Source organism: Arachis hypogaea, chromosome 20 (assembly GCF_003086295.3).
Source record: "Arachis hypogaea cultivar Tifrunner chromosome 20, arahy.Tifrunner.gnm2.J5K5, whole genome shotgun sequence".
Classification (NCBI taxonomy): domain Eukaryota; kingdom Viridiplantae; phylum Streptophyta; class Magnoliopsida; order Fabales; family Fabaceae; genus Arachis; species Arachis hypogaea.
In genome coordinates, this window is record NC_092055.1 from 106,726,909 (window position 1) to 106,750,207 (window position 23,299).

At 36.7% G+C, this 23,299-nt stretch overlaps 1 non-coding gene across 1 annotated transcript; it reads left to right on the forward strand.

Moving 5' to 3' along the window:
- The first annotated feature begins 7,158 nt into the window (after positions 1-7,158).
- Positions 7,159-7,262, forward strand: LOC112787133 (small nucleolar RNA R71). The gene has a single exon (XR_003194563.1). It is a non-coding gene; the product is annotated as a small nucleolar RNA R71 (small nucleolar RNA).
- The last annotated feature ends 16,037 nt before the right edge of the window (positions 7,263-23,299 follow it).

Here is a 23,299-nt window from a genome sequence, read left to right on the forward strand (position 1 = left end):
AGGTTTTGTTCTGTGAAGAAGTTCTCTAAAAAAGTTCCTCTACTTGGACAGTGCTTTCTTTCAAAGAAGCATTCTGCCAAAGATAAAGAACTGAATCAGAGACATGCAAATCTGGTTTATCACATAGCAAAGAGGTTGTTGATGAAGTCAATCTCCTTCATGTTATTGCATATTATATTTTTTCTTTTCAATGTTTATCTTTCTGTAATTTCTTGAGTGAAAAGGCATATTGAGTGAGTTCAAGTAAAAGCCAATGATTGAATGAGAATGAGTGATACACTTGAGAGATAAGCCTAGAGTTATTTTCAGATTTCTTTAGGTAAGTCCATGTCTTGTATCTTGTACCTGTGATGTATCCCTTTCTTAGTTGGGTTAGCACTAAGAGTGAAGAGTTAGGTATTAGCATAGCCAATGTCAAGTTAGGTTAGAACTTGAGTGTGAAAGGATTGTGTTAATCCTGTGGAATTAGTGTATGTAATACTTTTAACTATAGTGGAAATTCCTCCATTGTTATGGAGGAGACTGGACGTAGGTTGCATAGCACAAGGCAACCGAACTAGGATACATGATGGTGTTAGCTATTCTCTTCTCTTCTCTATCTTATTTTCTGAAATTCATGAGACAAAATAAAATTGTCTCATAAATTTTCACTGCTTAGTTCAAACAGTTTCAGACAGTAAGTTTGTTTTAAAAGGGTTAACTCATTAAGTTAAAAGAAGGTCATAGATTTAACCCCCCTTCTCTAAGCCTTCTACAACCTTCAATTGGTATCAAGAGCTAAGGTCTCAAGAATCAAGCTTCACCACTTGGAGCAAAGATCCAATGGCGAACAACTTGGGCACAACCACAGTTGCCTACACCCTCACTGAAGGCCAGTCAAACAACCGACCTCATTTCTTCAACGGAAAGAACTATGCCTACTGGAAAGAAAGGATGAGGATCTTCATCCAATCCATTAACTACAACATTTGGAAGATTGTTGTAAGCGGTCCCAATCCCAAGATCCCAACAAAAACAAGTGCTGATGGAGTGGTGACTCTAAAAGAAGAAGCTTAGTGGAATGAAGACGATAAGAAGAAGATGGAGCTGAATGCTAAATCCATCAACCTTCTTCACTGTGTTATCAGCTTTGAAGAGTACCGAAAGGTGTCTAGATGCAAGACAGCCAAAGAAATCTGGGAGAAACTCCAGGTTACACACGAAGGCACTAAACAGGTCAAAGAAACGAGGATTGATATGCTACGAAAAGAGTTCGAGATGTTCAACATGAAGGATGGAGAAAGCATTGATGAAGTGTTTGAGAGATTCTTAATCATAATCAACAACCTTGATGCTATGGAAACAAACTACTCAGAACAAACCCTAGTGAGAAAACTCCTTAGAAGCCTCACAAAAGAATGGGAAACCACTGCCACTGTCCTAACCGAGAGCAATAACCTAAGTCTTATAACCTATGTGGTACACGGAATCGTGATCTCAACACTTCTTCACAACTCCGCGTAACTGACCAGCAAGTGCACTGAGTCGTCCAAGTAATACCTTACGTGAGTAAGGGTCGATCCCACGGAGATTGTCGGCTTGAAGCAAGCTATGGTCATCTTGTAAATCTCAGTCAGGTGGATTCAAATGGTTATGAGGTTTTGATAATTAAAATATAAATAAAACATAAAATAAAATAAAGTTACTTATGTAATTCATTGGTGGGAATTTCAGATAAGCGTCTGGAGATGCTTTGTTGCTTCTGAACCTCTGCTTTCCTAATGCCTTCTTCCAACCATGCATTACTTCCTTCCATGGCAAGCTATAGGATCCTCTCAGTGAAAATGGTCCTCTACGGTTTCTGCACGGCTAATCAACTGTCAAATTTCTCGTCTCAGATGAAAAATACCAGGTACAGCTACCGCATGGAAAATCATCTGTCGGTTCCCCCTAGCGTCGGAATAAAATCCACTAATCCTTTTGCACATTGTCACTGCGCCCAACATTCGTAGGTTTGAAGCTCGTCACAGTCATCCCTTCCCAGATCCTACTCGGAATACCACAGACAAGGTTTAGACTTTCCGGATCTCAGGAATGGCTGCCAATAATTCTAGCCTATACCACGAAGATACTAATCTCATGGACTCGGTCTGTGTATTAGATATCCAAGAGAATATACTCTAGCTGTCATCCAATGACTACGTTGAACATGCATCATGTAGACCGCTTGTGGTTGTCAGGCACGCGGATCTTGGCTAAGCGAGTAACGAAGATTGGGTGATTGTCACGGGTCACCCCTTCATTCTGACTTAACTGAATTAAGTACGAGAGTATATCTTGGAGAAGAAGTAGGCGTGAATTGAAAGAAAAACAATAGTACTTGCATTAATTCATGAAGAACAGCAGAGCTCCACACCTTAATCTATGGGGTGTAGAAACTCCACCGTTGAAAATACATAAGTGAAAAAGGTCTAGGCATGGCCGTGAAGCCAGCCTCCAAACGTGAATAAAGGTCTATAATAGCATAAAACTGATCAAAGATGTAAAATAAATCTCTAAAAGTAGTTTTTATACTAAACTAGTAGCCTAGGTTTACAGAAAATGAGTAACTAAGTGCAAATAGTACAGAAATCCACTTTCGGGGCCCACTTGGTGTGTGCTTGGGCTGAGCATTGAAGCTTTTTCATGCATAGGCTGTTTCTGGAGTTAAACGCCAGCTTTGGTGCCAGTTTGGGCATTTAACTCCAATTCTGGTGCCAGTTTGGGCGTTTTACGCAAAGATGTTTTATGCTGTCTTTGAACGCCAGTTTGGGCCATCAAATATCGAGCAAAGTATGAACTATTATATATTGCTGGAAAGCCCAGGATGTCTACTTTCTAAAGCAATTGAGAGCGCGCCAATTGGGCTTCTGTAGCTCCAGAAAATCCACTTCGAGTGCAGGAGAGTCAGAATCCAACAGCATCTGAATCAGATTTTTGCTCAGGTCTCTCAATTTCAGCCAGAAAATACCTGAAATTACAGAAAAACACATAAACTCATAGTAAAGTTCAGAAATATGATTTTTAAATAAAAAATAATAAAAATATAATAAAAAGTAGCTAAATCATACTAAAAACTATGTAAAAACAATGCCAAAAAGGGTATAAATTATTCGCTCATCACAACACCAAACTTAAATTGTTGCTTGTCCCCAAGCAATTGAAAACAAAATAGGATAAAAAGAAGAGAATATACAATGAATTCCAAACTTATCAATGAAGATTAGCTTCAATTAGATGAGCGGGACTTGTAGCCTTTTTGCTTCTGAATAGTTTTGGCATCTCACTTTATCCTTTGAGGTTCAGAATGATTGGCATCTATATGAACTCAGAATTCAAGTAGTATTATTGATTCTCCTAGTTCAGTATGTTGATTCTTAAATACAGCTACTTTATGAGTCTTGACCATGACCCTAAGCATTTTGTTTTCCATTATTACCACCGGATACATAAATGCCACAGACACATAACGGGGTGAACCTTTTCAGATTGTGACTTAGCTTTGCTAGAGTCCCCAGTTAGAGGTGCCCAGAGCTCTCAAGCACACTCTTTTTGCTTTGGACCACGACTTTAACCGCTCAGTCTCAAGCTTTTCACTTGACACCTTCACGCCACAAGAACATGGTTAGGGACAGCTTGGTTTAGCCGCTTAGGCCAAGATATTATTCCTTTGGCCCTCCTATCCATTAATGCTCAAAGCCTTGGATCCTTTTTACCCTTGCCTTTTGGTTTAAAGGGTTACTGGCTTTTTCTGCTTGCTTTTTCTTTTTCTTTCTTTCTTATTTTTTCGCCAGATTTTTTTTCACAAGCTTTGTCTATTCACTGTTTTTTCTTACTTCAAGAATCAATTTTATGATTTTTCAGATTATCAATAACATTTCTCTTTTTTCATTATTCTTTCAAGAGCCAACAATTTTAACATTCATAAACAACAAATTCAAAAATATGCACTGTTCAAGCATTCATTCAGAAAACAATAAATATTGCCACCACATCAAAATAATTAAGCTAATTTCAAGATAAAATTCGAAATCTATGTACTTCTTGTTCTTTTGAAATTAAAAAAATTTTCATTTAAGAAAGGTGATGGATTCATAGGACATTCATAGCTTTAAGACATAGACACTAGACACTAATGATCATGTAATAAAGACACAAACATAGACAAAACATAAAGCATAATTTTCGAAAAACAGAAAAATAAAAACAAGGAAATTAAAGAACGGGTCCACCTTAGTGATGGCGGCTAGTTCTTCCTCTTGAAGATCTTATGGAGTGCTTGAGCTCCTCTATGTCTCTTCCTTGCCTTTGTTGCTCCTCCCTCATGGCTCTTTGTTCTTCTCTAATTTCATGGAGGAGGATGGAATGCTCTTGGTGCTCCATCCTTAGTTGTTCCATGTTGAAACTCAGTTCTCCTAAGGAAGTGTTAATTTGCTCCCAATAGTTTTGTGGAGGAAGGTGCATCCCTTGAGGCATCTCAGGGATTTCTTGATGAGGAATTTCCTCATGCTCTTGTTGAGGTCTATGAGTGGGCTCTCTTGTTTGCTCTATCCTTTTCTTAGTGATGGGCTTTTGAGATGAATCTCTCCATCTCCCATGACTCGGAGGTGGAAGCAATTGCCTTTCCTTTCCTCTTTCTAGAGGTTTCTCCGGCCTTAGGTGCCATTGATGGTTATGGAAAAACAAAAAGCAAGGCTTTTTCCACACCAAACTTAAAAGGTTTGCTCACCCTCGAGCAAAAGAAGGAAGAAAAGAGTAGAAGAAGAAGAAATGGAGGAGATGGAGAGAGGTGAGTGGTTCGGCCAAGGGGGGAAGAAGTGTTTGTGATGTGTGAAAATGAAGGTAGTGAGGTAGGTGGGGTTTATGATGGATGGATATGAGTGGTGAAGAGAATATAGGGAAGAGGGTAGGATTTGATAGGTGAAGGGTATTTGGAGAAGAGTGATATGGAAAGGTGTGAAGAGGAGAGAAGAAAATGTGGGATAGGTGGGAATCCTGTGGGGTCCACAGATCCTGAGGTGTCAAGGAATTCTGCTCTCTGCACCAATCTGGTGTTCAAACGCCCCCTGTGTGCCATTCCTGGCATTAAACTCCATCTCTGCTACCTTTCCTGGTGTTAAACGCCAGTCTGCTGTCCATTTCTAGCGTTTAACGCCAGCTAGACGCCAGACAGCCCTTTCTGGCATTAAATGCCCAGAGTGCTACCCATTCTGGCGTTTAACGCCCAAAATGCTGCCAGGCTGGGCGTTAAACGCCCATTCTGCTATCCTTACTAGCGTTTAAACGCCAGTAAGCCTGTTCTCCAGGGTGTTCTATTTTTGATGCTGCTTTTCATTTTGCTTTAATTTTGCAGTTGTTTTTATGACTTCACATGATCATCAACCTAAAGAAAACATAGAATAACAATGGAATATAAATAAATATAATTAAATAACATTGGATTGCCTCCCAACAAGCACTTCTTTAATGTCAATAGCTTAACAGTGAGCTCTTAGAGAGCTTCACAGAGACTCAGAGCTTGATGTTGGCCTCCCAACACCAAACTTAAAAGTTGAGTGTGGGGGCTCTGTTTGACTCTGTACTGAGAGAAGCTTTTCATGCTTCCTCTCCATGGTTACAGAAGAAGATCATTGAGCCTTAAACACAAGGTAGTCCTCATTCAATTGAAGGACTAACTCTCCTCTATCCACATCAATCACAGCTCTTGCTGTGGCTAGGAAGGGTCTTCCAAGGATGATGAATTCATCTTCATCCTTCCCAGTGTCTAGGATTATGAATTCAGCAGGGATGTAATAGCCTTCAATCTTTACTAAGACATCCTCTACAAGTCCATAAGCCTGTTTCCTTGAATTGTCTGCCATCTCTAGTGAGATTCTTGCAGCTTGTACCTCAAAGATCCCTAGTTTCTCCATTACAAAGAGTGGCATGAGGTTTATACTTGAACCAATGTCACACAGAGCCTTCTTAAAGGTCATGGTGCCTATGATGCAAGGTATTAAGAACTTTCCAGGATCCGGTTTCTTCTGAGGTAATTTTTGTTGAACCAAGGTATTCAGTTTATTGATGAGCAATGGAGGTTCATCCTCCCAAGTCTCATTACCAAATAACTTGGCATTCAGCTTCATGATTGCTCCTAGATACTTAGCAACTTGCTCTTCAATAATATCTTCATCCTCTTCAGAGGAAGAATACTCATCAGAGCTCATGAATGGCAACAGTAAGTTCAGTGGAATCTCTATGGTCTCTGTATGAGCTTCAGATTCTTTTGGTTCCTCAATAGGGAACTCCTTAGTGGCCAGTGGATGTCCATTGAGGTCTTCCTCAGTGGGAATCACTGCCTTTCCCTCCTCTACAGGTTCGGCCATGTTGGACGTGTTTATGGCCTTGCATTCTCTTTTTGGATTCTCTTCTATATTGCTTGGGAGAGTACTAGGAGGAATTTCAGTAACTCTTTTACTCAGTTGACCCACTTGTGCCTCTAAATTTCTAATGGAGGACCTTGTTTTAGTCATGAAACTGTGAGTGGTCTTACCTAGCTCAGAGATTATGGTTGCTAAGTCAGAGAGGTTCTGCTTAGAATTCTCTGTCTGTTGCTCAGAAGATGATAGAAAAGGCTTGCTATTGCCAAACCTATTTCTTCCATCATTATTATTATTATTGAAGCCTTGATTAGGCTTCTGTTGATCCTTCCATGAGAAATTTGGATGATTTCTCCATGAAGGATTATAGGTGTTTCCATAGGATTCTTCCATGTAATTCACCTCTTCCATTGCAAGATTCTCAGGGTCATACGCTTCTTCTTCAGAAGAAGCTTTCTTAGTACTGACGGATGCAGCTTGCATTCCAGTCAGACTCTGAGAAATTATATTGACTTGCTGAGTCAATATTTTGTTCTGAGCCAATATGGCATTCAAAGTATCAATCTCAAGAACTCCTTTCTTCTGAGTTGTCCCATTATTCACAAGATTTCTTTCAGAAGTGTACATAAACTGGTTATTTGTAACCATTTCAATGAGTTCCTGGGCTTCTGCAGGCATCTTCTTTAGATAAAGAGATCCACCAGCAGAGTGGTCCAATGACATCTTGGACAATTCAGACAGACCATCATAGAATATACATAGGATGCTCTATTCTGAAAGCATGTCAGAAGGACACCTTCTGATCAATTGCTTGTATCTTTCCCAAGCTTCATAGAGGGATTCACCTTCCTTCTGTCTGAAGGTTTGGACTTCCACTCTGAGCTTGCTCAACTTTTGAGGTGGAAAGAATTTGGCCAAGAAAGCATTGACCAACTTTTCCCAAGAGTTCAGGCTTTCTTTAGGTTGTGAGTCTAACCATGTCCTAGCTCTGTCTCTTACAGCAAAAGGGAAAAGCATAAGTCTGTAGACCTCAGAATTAACCCCATTGGTCTTAACAGTGTCACAGATTTGCAAGAATTCAGCTAAAAACTGATGAGGATCTTCCAATGGAAGTCCATGAAACTTGCAATTCTGCTGCATTAGAGAAACTAATTGAGGCTTAAGCTCAAAGTTGTTTGCTCCAATTGCAGAAATTGAGATGCTTCTTCCATAGAAGTCAGAAGTGGGTGCAGTAAAGTCGCCAAGCATCTTCCTTGCATCTCCACCATTGTTGTTATTTTCGGCTGCCATGTCTTCTTTTTCGAAAATTTTTGTTAGGTCCTCTCCAGAGTTTTGTGCTTTAGCTTCTCTTAGTTTTCTCTTCAAAGTCCTTTCAGGTTCAGGATCAGCTTCAACAAGAATGTTCTTATCCTTGTTCCTGCTCATATGAAAAAGAAGAGAACAGAAAAGAATAGGAATCCTCTATGTCACGGTATAGAGATTCCTTTATGTGAGTAGAAGAATAGAAGAATAGAATGAAGAAGGAAGAAAAAGAATTCGAACACAAAAAGAGGGGGAGGGTTCGAATTATAAGAAGAAGAGAAGTGTTAGTAAATAAATAAATAAATAAATAGAAAGAGATGAGAGATAGAAGAGATTCGAATTTTAAAAAGAAAAATATTTTTGTTTTTATTTTAATTATAAGTTAGAATTCGAATTTAAGAAGGAAAATAAAATAAAATTAGAATTTAAAATAATTAGTTAAAAAAGAGAATTTTGAAAAAGGGGTTAGTTATTTTCGAAAATTAGAGAGAGAAAAGTAGTTAGGTGATTTTGAAAAAGATAAGAAATAGTAAAACAATCAAAAAGTCAAGTAGTTAATTGAAAAAGATTTGAAAATCAATTTGAAAAGATATGATTGAAAATCATTTTGAAAAAGATTTGAAAAGGAAATTAAAAAGATTTGATTTTTGAAATTAAAGTTGATTACTTGACTAACAAGAAACTAAAAGATATGATTCTAGAATTTAAAGATTGAACCTTTCTTAATAGGCAAGTAACAACTTGAAATTTTTGAATCAAAATATTAATTGTTAGCAATAAATTTGAAAATTATGAAATAAAAAGTGAGAAAAAAATTTTCAAAATCAATTTTAAAAATTTCGAAAAACAGGAAAGAAGAATGAAAAGGATTTGATTTTTGACAAAGATTTGAAAAGATAAAATTTTTAAATTGAAATTTTGACTTGACTAATAAGAAAAAACCAAATTTTGAAAAGTTTTGACTAAATCAATATAAAATTTTGAAAATTATGAGCAAAATAAGGGAAAGATATTTTTTATATTTTGAATTCTAATGATGAGAGAGAAAAACACAAAAATGACACAAAACATAAAAGTTTATGATTAAAACAAAAAAAATGCATGCAACAATACTTTGAATGTCAAGATGAATACGAAGAACATTTTGAAGATCATGATGAACATTAAGAACATATTTTTGAAAATTTTTAAGAAAAAAAAGACATGCAAGACACCAAACTTAAAAATTTTTAAACTATAGACACTAATAATTCAAGAATGCATATGAAAAATAAGAAAAGACACAAAACAAGAAAAATCAAAGATCAAACAAGGAAAATCATCAAGAACAACTTGAAGATCATGAAAGAACACATGCATGAATTTTCGAAAATTTAAGAAAAATTAAAAAGATGCAGTTAACACCAAACTTAAAATTTGACATGGTTTTTATGGTTTTATTAATTTTTTTGTATTTTTTGAAAATTATGTTTGGAAAAAGAAAATAAAGAAATTCAAAATTTTTAATAAGAATTCCAGAAATCATGCAATGTTAGTCTAAAGCTTCGATCCAAAAGAATTAGACATGGCCAAGGGCCAGCCAAGCTTGAGGTGAAAGCTTCAGTCCAAAAGATTTAGACATGGCCAAATAGCCAGCCAAGCTTTAACAAAGCATTACATACAACAGCCAAATTGATAGGAACCAAAAGGCTCTTGCAAAGATAAGTGGAAACCTCGGTCCAAAAGATTAGACATGGCTTAACAGCCAACCAGGCTTCAACATGTCTCATGAAACTCTAGAATTCATTCTTAAAAATTCTGAAGAACACAAAATATTTTTTTTAGATTTTTCGAAAATAAAAATAAAAAGCGTAAACATAAAATAAAATTACCCAATCTAAGCAACAAGATGAACCGTCAATTGTCCAAACTCGAACAATCCCCGGCAACGGCACCAAAAACTTGGTACACGGAATTGTGATCTCAACACTTCTTCACAACTACGCGTAACTGACCAGCAAGTGCACTGGGTCGTCCAAGTAATACCTTACGTGAGTAAGGGTCGATCCCACGGAGATTGTCGGATTGAAGCAAGCTATGGTCATCTTGTAAATCTCAGTCAGGCGAATTCAAATGGTTATGAGGTTTTGATAATTAAAATATAAATAAAACATAAAATAAAATAAAGTTACTAATGTAATTCATTGGTGGAAATTTCAGATAAGCGTCTGGAGATGCTTTGTTGCTTCTGAACCTCTGCTTTCCTATTGCCTTCTTCCAACCATGTGTTACTTCCTTTCATAGCAAGCTGTAGGATCCTCTCAGTGAAAATGGTCCTCTACGGTTGCTGCACGGCTAATCAACTGTCGGATTTCTCATCTCGGATGAAAAATACCAGGTACAGCTATCGCATGGCTAATCATCTGTCGGTTCCCGCTAGCGTCGGAATAGAATCTATTGATCCTTTTTCAAACTATCACTGCGCCCAACATTCACAGGTTTGAAGCTCGTCACAGTCATCCCTTTCCGGATCCTACTCGGAATACCACAAACAAGGTTTAGACTTTCCGGATCCCAAGAATGGCTGCCAATAATTCTAGCCTATACCACAAAGATACTAATCTCACGGACTCGGTCCGTGTATTAGATATCCAAGAGAATATACTCCGGCTGTCATCCAATGACTACGTTGAACATCATGTAGACCGCTTGTGGTTATCAGGCACGCAGATCTTGGCTAAGCGAGTAACGAAGATTGGGTGATTGTCACAGGTCACCCCTTCATTCTGACTTAACTGAATTAAGTACGAGAGTATATCTTGGAGAAAAAGTAGGCGTGAATTGAAAGAAAAATAATAGTACTTGCATTAATTCATGAAGAACAGCAGAGCTCCACACCTTAATCTATGGGGTGTAGAAACTCCACCGTTGAAAATACATAAGTGAAAAAGGTCTAGACATGGCCATGAGGCCAGCCTCCAAACGTGAATAAAGGTCTATGATAGCATAAAATTAATCAAATATGTAAAATAAATCTCTAAAAGTAGTTTTTATACTAAACTAGTAGCATAGGTTTACAGAAAATGAGTAACTAAGTGCAGATAGTGCAGAAATCTACTTTCGGGACCCACTTGGTGTGTGATTGGGCTGAGCATTGAAGCTTTTTTGTGCATAGGCTGTTCATGGAGTTAAACGCCAGCTTTGGTGCCAGTTTGGGCATTTAACTCCAATTCTGGTGCTAGTTTGGGCGTTTTACGCCAAGATGTTTTAGGCTGTCTTTGAATGCCAGTTTGGACCATCAAATCTCAGGCAAAGTATGGACAATTATATATTGATCGAAAGCCCAGGATGTCTACTTTCCAACTCAATTCAGAGCGCATCAATTGGGCTTTTGTAGCTCCAGAAAATTCACTTCGAGTGCAGGAGGGTCAGAATCCAACAGCATCTGCAGTCTTTTTTCAGCCTCTGAATCAGATTTTTGCTCAGGTCCCTCAATTTCAGCCAGAAAATACCTGAAATCACAAAAAAATACACAAACTCATATTAAAGTCCTGAAATATGATTTTTAAATAAAAAATAATAAAAATATAATAAAAAGTAGCTAAATCATACTAAAAACTATGTAAAAATAATGCCAAAAAGGGTATAAATTATCCGCTCATTACTATGATGAGCTAAGAGGAAAACTCCTTGCCTATGAAACCACACACACAAACCCAGACTCAAACAAAAAGAGAATAGCCCTCAAGTCAAAAATAAAATCAAAAGAGAGTGAGTCTAGTGATGGTATTTCAGATGATGAGCTTTTATTTTTTGCTAGGAGATTTAGAAGGATGATGAAGAACAAGGGCAAGTACAGGGGTTCAAGCTCAAAGGAACAAAAGATGGACCTGAGCAAAGTGACATGTCATCATTGCAAGGAAGCTAGACACTTCAAGCTAAACTGTCCAAAGCTCAAGAAGGAGGACAAAGGAAAGAAAGACAACAAGAGAGTGCTCATGGCAGCTTGGGAGGATCTTGAGAATGACTCCAATGAGGAAGAAGATTCTGAAGGTGAAGATAAAGACTGCTTCATGACTGGAAATAATAATTTTGATGAGATTTGCCTAGCATCCAAGAACAAAAAGGATATGTGGTACTTGGATAGTGGATGCTCTAGGCAGGCACATGATTGGAAGGTCAACTTACTTCATCAAACTAAACAAGTATGATGGAGGTTTTGTGACCTTTGGAGCTGATGGTAAAGGTAAAAATAATTGCTGTTGGAAAAGTAGGTAATGAACAATCTACTTTCATTGATGATGTATTTTTGTTATGTGGATTGAAGCACAATCTTTTGAGTATAAGTCAGCTGTGTGACTTAGGATATTTGGTGATTTTCAAAATATTTGAATGATGTGTTGTAAATGAAAAGACTAATAAAGTACTTTTTGTTGCCAAGCATTGTAATAATGTGTATGGACTTACCCTTGATGAACTAAAAGATCAAAATGTAGCCTGTTTTTATTCTAAAGAATCTGAAAAGTGGCTATGGCACAAGAGATTGGGCCATGCAAGTATGTTTCAAATAAACAAAATTGTAAAGAAAGAGTTAGTAAGAGGTCTTCCTTTGATAAAGTTTGACAAAGACATCACTTGTGATGCTTGCTAAATGGGAAAACAAATAAAAAGTTCTTTTAAACCGAAGGAAGACATCTCTACTAAATGGCCACTTGAGTTGCTACACATTGATTTATTTGGTCCAACAAGAACTCAAAGCCTAGGTGGTAAACACTATGGTTTAGTGATTGTGGATGACTACACTAGGTTTGGTTGGGTTTTATTTCTTGTACATAAAAATGAAGCCTTTTCGGCCTTTGAACTTTTTTGCAAGAAAATTCAAAATGAAAAGGATTTAAAGATTTCTTCTATAAGAAGTGACCATGAAACTGAATTTGAAAACAATTTATTTGAATCCTTTTGTGAGGAATTTGGAATATCTCACAACTTCTCTTGTCTAAGAACACCACAACAAAATGGTGTTGTGGAAAGAAGAAATAGAAGCATACAAGAAATGACAAAAGCTATGCTTTTTGAGAGCAATGTTCCAAAGTTCCTTTGGGCTGAAGCGGTTAACACGGCTTGCCACATTTTGAATAGAACTATCATAAGGAAATTTTTGAAGAAAACCCCTTATGAACTTTGGAAAGGTTACCCACCAAACTTAGACTACTTGCACATCTTTGGATGTAAATGTTTTGTTCTTAATAACAAAGATAATTTAGGTAAATTTGATCCAAAGGCATATGAGTGCTTGTTTGTAGGATACTCCACAACTAGTAAAGCATATAGGGTTTATCATCAAGATGCTAGGATTATTGAGGAGTCCATACATGTTACATTTTGTGATACTAACTTGGTGCATAGTATTTTGGAAGACTGTGATGCAGGGAATCAAGCTCAAAAAGAAAATGAGACTGCACAAAATCATGAAAATGAAAATTCTAGACAAGCTGAACCAGAAACTGCAGTGACTGAAAATTTAAGAGACAATTTCATTTTGTATCATGAATCTGAAGGAGATCCTGAAACCAGCAGTACCCAGAATCCCTTGGTAACTGAATTTGCCTCCAAGTCCACCAGACCTCGTGAATGGAGATTGAAGAATTACCTTGAGGAATTTATTATTGGGGACGTATCTCATGGGGTTAGAACTCGGTCTTCAACTAGAAAGGAAAGTAAAGGGACAAACATAGCCCTTCTCTCTCAAATGGAGCCTCAAAATGTTAAGGAAGCCCTTGGCGACCATTCTTGGGTAAAGGCAATGGAAGATGAGCTCCAAGAGTTTGAGAAGAACCAACTTTGGACATTGGTTCCTAGGCCAAATGAAAAGAAAGTGACTGGAACCAAGTAGATTTTTTGGAACAAGCTAGGAGAGGATGGTAGCATTGCAAGAAACAAGGCAAGACTAGTGGCACAAGGATATGACCAAGAAGAAGGAATAGACTTTGATGAATCCTTTGCCCCTGTTGCTCGAATTGAAGCCATAAGACTACTCGTAGCCTATGCTACGTTTTGTGGTTTTAGATTATATCAAATGGATGTGAAATGTGCATTTTTGAATAGTGTAATAGATAGAGAAGTGTATGTGGAGTAGCCACCTGGTTTTGAAAATAAAGAGCTTTCCAACCATGTTTTCAAATTATCAAAAGCTCTTTATGGTTTAAGACAAGCTCCTAGAGCTTGGTATGAGAGACTTAGCTCTTTTTTCTTGAAAAATGGTTTTCAAAGGAGCACCACAGATACTACTTTATTTATCAAGAATTCTAATGATTCTTTCATTCTAGTCCAAATATATGTTGATGACATTATTTTTGGATCAGCCAATGAATCCCTCTATACTGAATTTGGAAAACTCATAACAAGTGAATTTGACATGAGTATGATGATTGATGGGTGAACTTAATTTTTTTCTTGGGCTACAAATTAAACAAACTAAAAAAGGTATTTTCATTATCAAGAAAAGTATACCAAGGAATTAGTTAAGAAATTTGGTATGAAAAATGCCAAACCAATGGGAACTCTCATGCACCCTAATTCAAAATTAGACAAGGGAGAAACTGAGAAAGATGTGGATGAGACTAGGTATAGAGGAATGATTGGTTCTCTTATGTACTTAACTTCCTCTAGACCCGATATTGTGCAAAGTGTTGGAATGTGTTCTAGATTCCAATCAAATCCGAAAGAGTCTCATCTTTCTGCAGTTAAGAGGATCATTAGATATGTCCATGGCACATCCAATTTTGGTCTTTGATATCCTAAGATTGATAATTTTTCTGCAGTTGGTTATTGTGATGCAGATTTTGCCGGTGATAGGGTTGATAGGAGAAGTACATCAGGCTTATGTTGCTTCCTTGGAAAGTCCCTGAATGTTTGGTCAAGTAAGAAGCAGCTAATAGTGGCTTTGTCCACTGCAGAGGCTGAGTATATAACTGCTTCTTCTTGTTGTTCTCAGGTTATGTGGTTAAAAACACAACTTGCTGATTACAAATTAAATGCTGAAAATATTCCCTTGTTGTGTGACAACATGAGTGCCCTTAATATTTCTAAAAACCCAGTTTTGCACTCTAGGACTAAACATATTGAAGTGAAATTTCACTCAATAAGAGAACATGTCCAAAAAGGGTATATTAGCATTCAATTTGTTAAATCAAAGGAGCAATTAGCTGATATTTTTACTAAACCACTAGTTGAGGACAGATTTTGCATGCTTAGGACTAGTCTAGGAATTTTAAGCCACGATTCTTTGTTTAAAAGTTGCTGATGTGTTTGTTAGAATTTTGTCTCATAAACAGGTATGAGACAATTCTGGGCAAGTGAAGAATAGTTCCCTTCAATCAGCGTGTTCTGGACGTGTTGCAAGGGTTGATTTATCTGGGCCAACCCCAAAATTTAGATCATGAGTAGTCCTATGTATTTCCTTAATTCAAATTACCTCTGGGCCCAATATGAATGTTATATTTTTTATATTTGTTTTTTTATTGGCTTGTGTGTTTCAGATTTTTTGTCCAGGATTTTTATTTTGGTTTTATTATATTTTGACTTCAAGTCCAATAAAGTTTTTTTTCAAATTTTGAATTGATTTCCTTTTAATTTTAAAAATAAAATCAAATATTTCCCTTTTATAATGTCAAGTCTTTTCAAGTCAAATCAGAAGGTGATGCAGTTGCATAGTTTGTGAAAGTTTCTTTTGGGTACGATTACCAACACTCATTTTCTTTCCTCCATAACTCCTTCTCAAACCTTTCGGTTTCTTCCCACTATCTTTACTACTTCTCTTCCCTAAAAAATCTAAAACCAACCAAATGAGGAAGAAAGTTATTGCAAAAAGGCCACAGCGTGAAAGGATTCATAAGCTTCCTGCAAATCCAAGACCCTCAACACGCTCTTAGGACCCAACATTCACTCCCACACCTTCTCCTCCTACCTCTCCTCTACGAACCGATCCCATGGTTCGCACCAAGAACCTTTCAAGGTTCCCTTCTTCAGCCAAGTCGACGCCAAACCCTCAACCTCCAAAGGAACCACCATCCAAACCTGGGTCATCAAAGCCTAGCACGTTGAAAGGGAAGCGACCGGCAGCGCCTGAACCTGCCTCTGAGCCCACACGACCTAAGTCAAAGTCGGTTCCCTTGCGTTCTCAAAGAGGTAAACCTCATCCTCCTCTCAAATCTGTTAGAGAACCCGACATTGATCCTTTTGCTCATAAATCCCACTTCATGACATCTCACTCTAACTACAATCCTTATAGATTTAGGTCTGGCATGAATAATGACTTTTATGATGGAGTTATTAAGTACCGTACCCTGTGTCCCTCTTTTCTTGCTGATTTACCAACTTTGAAAAAGAAAGGCTTTCCTTTTGTTGAAAACTTGGAATTTCTGGACTGGAATAATCTATTTGACATCAAAAAGTCTGTTTATCCTCTTTTGGTCAAAGAGTTTTATGCTAACATGACATATCATGAAGGCACTGTTCACTCATATGTAAAGGGCCGAGACATAGTTTTAAATAATGAAACAATCAGTGATTCATTAAAGTATACTGATGTTGGGCCTTGTGCTTATACTTCTGTTAAGTGGAATGAAGGAGTTGGTGTTTCTTACAATGATGCTTTGGCTAATATTTGTGAACATGTCTCCTTGATTGATGGCATTACACCCACTCACAAAGTCCTAGGATATGAACGTGCTCAGTTGCACCGAATTGTCAACCACATCATTCTTCCTCAAAGTGGTTCATATCAAAGGGTTTCCTACACTGACACTCTTGTTTTATATGCCCTTCTCACCAAAACATAAATTTCATTTGCATATTTGATGGTTAGATACATGTTTGACTCTGTTAGGAGTGAGAAAGACAAAGCACTTTCTTATGGCATGTTTCTAACTTGCATATTTGAGTATTTTAGTGTTGACTTGACCAATGAGAATTATGAAAATAGACATTCATATCTAAAGGGAGGTGGTGCAGTGAAACAGCAAAAAGGACCTACTCGATTTGAGAGAGTGGTTCTAGATGATGATGATGAAGAGTTCATTCCTGATGAATCTCCTCCTCTTTCCACCGAGGATACCTCCATCTCTACTGGCCAAAAATCTACTCTGCTGAATGCTGTCAAAGATGTTGTTCAGGAGTTTGTCTCCCAATCTAATCACATGATTGTCATGAGCAAGGAGCAAAGAAAGCTAGCCAGCAAACATGAGAATTTCCTCCGAAAATCAAGGGATAGAGTGGTTGTGTTTATGAAGTTCATTGATAATCTTAACTAAGATGAAGATCATGCCACTGATGTTGAAGAGGAAGCTGATTTGGAGGGAACTGGTTCATATGCCTAGGATTGTTTCATGAAGCTACTACTATCTGCTCTTTTTGTCTCATGAATTCTGTTTATTTTGCTACTTTTGAACTAATTTTTGTTGTCTTGGATGACTGTAATACTCTAACTACTGCTGCACTTAATTTTCAATTACTTCATATTTTGAACTGTGCTCTAACACTTTCTTGCAGAATTTAAAGTGCTTCTTACATTTAAAGTGCTCTAACTTTTGCTTGCTGCTACTGAATTTTTTGTGATTTGTGATTTAATTGTGAATTTCTAATTGCTGTTGATGATAGTATTGAGCATATAAACTTTGTTTTGCAACTGTGCTACTGCAGGGAACGTATTGACATAACAATTGGAACTTGCTTTCATATATTGTTGGTTTTTCCTTGATTAATCTTGATACTTTGTTTTTGCTGCTGACATGATATGATAAATACTGGGCTAAATCTGTGTTGCTGGTTATGTAGTATCCCTTAGTCAAGTTACATTATGTACAGTTTTTTTTTTTTTGTAAGTATAATGCAAACAGGAACAAAAAGGAAGAGCACAAATCCAGGGGGAGCTACTCTTGAAAAAGAAAGGGGGAGCAATATAAAAGCAAGTAACATAATTCAAAGGGAAGTTTCTTAACCTTACTTGAATTCATTCCCCTTTGATCTTTGTTTAAAATATGTTTGTCATCAAGGGGGAGATTGTTGAGTTAAGAAATTAACTAAATTAATTAGTGATGACAAACATTATTTTATTGGACAAAATAAATAATTAAATATTAATTATTTATAATTATACTTTGCTGATCATTTAGAATTAAATGTTGCAGGCCAAAAACTTATTATAACAATAGCCCAAGTGGATGGAAGACAAGAAACAAGACTGATAGGCTAAAATGCAAATAAAGCCCAAAAGAAACAAAGAATAAAAACGGGCTGAACTTGAGTAGAACCAATCCAAGCCTAATTTGATACTCAACAAGCAATTCTCTCTCATTTGCTTTCACAAAATCAACGTACACTTTTCCTGCCTTGGTCAGAACTCAAAGAAAGAGAGAGAGTGCTTCTTTCCTAAGCTATTTATAGAAGAAGAAAGCAAGAGAAGGTTAAGCAAGAAAGGTTGAGGTCTAATCAACCATATCAAACCAAATCAAGCTAAGGCAAAGGTTAAAGGTAACCTATTTTCTATTGCATGCATACTGATTTCTTCTCTTCTTTCCAACTCTCTGCTCAGTCCAAAATGGGATACAAGAGAAAGTTGATTTCTGTTACAATCTGTTGTGCATCTACGGTCATGAATAAGTCTTGGGGACCAAGTAGCTTTTCAATGGTTCAGATCTGGTTTACCATTGAAAGATCTTTTTGTGTTTGTTGTCCTGAGGCTTTCGGTCAAAAAAGGGAAGTCAAAACCAAAGTTTCTAGTTTGGGGATTAACTGGAAAAGTGAGATGGTGGGTTAGTAAAGCACAGTGCTCAAGAAGTTAACTTAGGAAGAAGAACCCAGCAATATGTAAGGAGATAAAAGAAGACTTTCTGTTCATTCAGAAGTAAGGAGAGATAACCCAGTGTTTTGAGGTTTTGTTCTGTGAAGAAGTTCTCTGAGAAAGTCCCTCTACTTGGACAGTGCTTTCAAAGAAGCATTTTGCCAAAGATGAAAAATTGAATCAGAGACATGCAAATCTGGTTTATCACATAGCAAAGAGGCTGTTGATGAAGTCAATCTCCTTCATGTTATTGCAGATTGTATTTTTTTGCTTTTCAATGTTTATCTTTTTGTAATTTTTTGAGTGAAAAGGCATATTGAGTGAGTTCAAGTAAAAGCCCATGATTGAATGAGAATGAGTGATACACTTGAGAGATAAGTCTAGAGTTATTTTCAGATTTCTTTAGGTAAGTCCATGTCTTGTATCTTGTACCTGTGATGTATCCCTTTCTTAGTTGGGTTAGCACTAAAAGTGAAGAGTTAGGTATTAGCATAGCAAATGTTAAGTTAGATTAGAACTTGAGTGTGAAAGGATTGTGTTAATCCTGTGGAATTAGTGTATATAATACTTTTAACTATAGTGGAAATTCCTCCATTGTTATGGAGGAGAATGGACGTAGGTTGCATAGCACAAGGCAACCGAACTAGGATACATGATGGTGTTAGCTATTCTCTTCTCTGCTCTGTCCTATTTTCTGAAATTCATGAGACAAAATAAAATTGTCTCATAAATTTTCGTTGCTTAGTTCAAACAGTTTCAGATAGCAAATTTGTTTTAAAAGGGTTAACTCTTTAAGCTAAAAGAAGGTCATAGATTCAACCCCCCTTCTCTAAGCCTTCTACAACCTTTAGTATTTTTTGATCAAGATTTGGATATTTTCTTGTTGATTTCATCTACTTTTGGCTAGGAGTTTGAAAGTTTCTTCAAAGTTGTTGTTAGTTTCGAATGTTGCTTCTTGCTTGAATCTGGAGGGTTAGGGTTTTGATTGACGAAGAAGAAGAATAAGAGTTGTTCATAATGAACGCGCTTTGGAAACGGTTCACTGATGCGCGTGTCTTTATGCTCCAGTAGGGGAAGTAAAATGCGCATAAGTTTTGTTGGGCTTGGCCCAACTTGTAGCACTTGTAAATCAAAAAGGCTTGTATGTGTAGCATAACCGTTATTTAAGTCTATTAGATCTACTTGTAATTAGGATTTGCTATTTGTCATTTGTCATTTTGTCATGTTAAATGCCTTGGCTTAGAAATGATAATGGGTACTGTCTCCGCCTTCGTCCAAGACTCCTCTCTAAAAATTCATCTCATAGTGATTTTAATAGTTATCCATTCTAATTGGATAGAGGCGAGTTGAATATCTTTCCTTAGTCTTTGCTAAATTTAATTTATATAATTCTTCTCTTTTAAATAATTAATTTTTGAGTAATACTTAAAATTAATTCTTAAAAAACTTTTAGTTAAATAGTTTAATTTTTAACAAATTTTAAAAATTAGATTAGTTTCTAATTTTTTAATATTTTATTTTGTTAGACAAGTCAATACTCACGTCAAATTTTGGTATAAAATTAGATAAATCAATCTCTATTATTTTTATTTAATCAAGATATAATAGTAACTTTTTTTTTAAATGCTCAAGTTCTAAACTGATCAGAGACAATTTAAAACAGGTTACTCTTGTTAAAATGTGGTACTTTGGCTCCTCTTTTTTGCATCAACTTGTTGTAATTTATGGGCTTCTCATAGGAGTTTTTGTCTTGCAAACGAATATTAGATGGCTATGGATTTGATGAACAAGAATAAGAGTTGTGTGGTTGAATTTTTCATCATTCAAGTTGCATGACACAGCCCCATCGAAACACTGACTCAAATAAATATAGATGGTTCGGGAAAATGCTCTGACTTTAGCCGCTTGTGGTGGCATCATCCGAGGGTATATTAGTGCTTGCTTTTAGCGCAGATTTGGGAGTTTGCTTAACAACAATGATAGGCTATTTTCTTTGGGTTATCCCTAGTGGGTCAACGAGGCTATGCTACTCAAGATTCTCATATTGTTGCACCCATTGTATCGCCTTTTCAAGCTTTAATAAAACAACATTGAATGGCAGTTCTAAAGCATATATTTAGAGAAGGCAACAGTTATGTAAATGAGTAGTTCTCGCTCATTTTGTTTTGTCCGAATTTTTCGTTAATGAGATTTCTATTTTGTTTTCAACTGATACAAGGAGAGTCTTTTTTCCAATAATAGCATAAAAAATAGTCTTTATTATTTTTTAAATGGATCAGTTATTTTATACAAGCGAATAATTTGCTATACAGACTAATTTTGTCTATTTATTTTTTGTGACTAAATAGAAAAGAAAGAAAAAAAGAGACAAAATTAAATTAATTGGCTAGATTCATATCTAAATCTATTATATATTGAAACTTACTCCATGGTTGACTTCATTTGAGTGAATGTCCGCACCATAAGTAGTTGCTTTAGCCATACAATCTGCAACACTATTTGCATTTCTCTGAATTAAAAGAATAGAGACTCTCCAATTCCAATTCATAACCTTCTCTATATGCTTTGCCAAATCCCATTCTGGAATATCCATACCAAGTATTCTTTGGTTTACCAAGAAAAGAGCTTCTAAACAGTCTGTTTCATAAATAACCTCACGAAATCTACTATCCCAAGCTAGAAGTAAACCTCTCCAAATTGCATACAATTCAGCGAAAAAAATACTGCATACTTCGACTTTCCTAGTGCAACCTTTCAACCAACATCCATCAGAGTTGCGAATGATACAACCAAAACCAGTATAGCCAAAAGGAGCAAAACAACTAGCATCACAATTCAATTTAACAGAGTGAACTGGAGGTGGAACCTAATGCAAACAAAGCGAATGAGGAGACAAAGATTGATGCATAGCAAAAATAGTGTGGAACTCCCTTACTGACCTACAAATCAAACTCACCACTTTACTAGCACTCCAAGAGTCATCTGTATTAAATAAGTCATGATTCCTGCTTCTCCAAATCCACTAGATGGTCGAAAAGAAAAGAAAAACATCTCCACTCCTTGCACCTCTGTAGAGCCAATAACGTAAATTCAAGTTATCTGAATACAAGCCTAAAAGGTTCCAGACCTCCTTGACACTAGGGCACTCCCAAAGACAATGAAGAATGGATTCACCATTCTGACACCGATGACAAGTGCTAGATAAAGCTAAGCCACAACCCAAATGAAACTCTGCCGTAGGAATAGTGTTATGAAGATTGAGCCAAATCAAGAATTTGTACTTCTCAACAATATGCAGTCGCCATACCCACAACCAATTATCACACTTATTCCAGTCAAACTTTCTTTTGGCTAGTCAATTGTATCCACTCCTAGCTGAGTAGAGTCTAGAAGATGTCACACCTCATGACCAATCCGAACTCTCTCCAGCATTCAAATTTGGATTATAAGCATTCAAACGCTGTTTGATATCTTCTGGAATGTTAGAGAAAACATCATGGAGATTCCATTGACCATCTTTCCAAACGTCTCTAATAGTTAAATCAGAGTCAGATATATGTACAAAAGGAACATTTTGAGCAATTGGGCCCTCAATACTCCAATTGTCAAACTAAAAAGATTGATCAAGTGACCCAACGCACCAAGAGAAGGCATCCTTAAGAGCACCAAAAGCCTTTGAGATACTCTTCCAAATATGAGAAGCGTTGCAAGGGACAGGACCATCTAAAACTCCCTCATTCCTCAGATACTTCGCCCTCAATAGAGCAACCCAAGGCTTGTCCTGACAATGAAAAAGTTGCCAAACTAATTTACCAAGTAAAGATATATTAACACACACAGGATCTCTAACACCCAGGCCACCAAAATTCTTTGGAGTGACCACGGTCCTCCAATTAACAAGAGAAAGACCTCTACCATCAACTTGACCCTTCCAAAGAAATTGTCTCATCATAGAAGACAATTTATCGCAAACCCAATTTGGAAAAAAAGATACCTGCATATGATAGACAGGAATGGATGCTGCAACAAAATTGATCTGGCAAAGTCTCCCTGCTTTATTTAGAAGTCTTCCTTTCCAATTAGCTAATCTTTTCCTCACCTTTTCAATCACCGAATGAAAAAAAGTCCTACTGGTACGGGAATGATTAAGGTTAACTCTAAGATATCTTCCTAAGTCCAAAGCAAAACGTATTGAAAAAACACTAGTAAGAATATCTCTTCTACGAACAGTCACAATTTTAGAACAAAAAACTTTAAACTTTTCAAGATTTACTTTTATGTCAGATGCCTTGCAAAAAATGTTGAGAGAATGCATGACCATTTGGACCTGACTCTTTGTAGCCTGACAGAAAAGTAAGAGATCATCTACAAACATCAAATGAGAAAATTTCAGGCCACCCCTAGTGACAGAAACTGGTTTTCACACACCCTCGACCACCTTATGAGATATATAGCAAGCAAGTCTTTTCATACAAAGAACAAATAAATAAGGAGACATTGGATCACCCTGTCTAAGCCCCCTTTAGGAGCAAAACTATCCAATATATTCCCATTCCACATAATAGAAAGAGATGATGCATGGACACAATTCATAATCAAATTAACAGTGATGATAGGAAAACCAAAAGCAATGAGAGTACTCTCCAAAAATCTCCAATCCGCCCTATCATAAGCTTTTTTAAGATCAATTTTAAAAGCAAGAGTATCTTTCTTGGATTTTGTGTGCTTCATGAAATTCATAATTTCTTGAGTCACAATAATATTATCAGGAGCACTACGACCCAGAATAAAACCTCCTTGT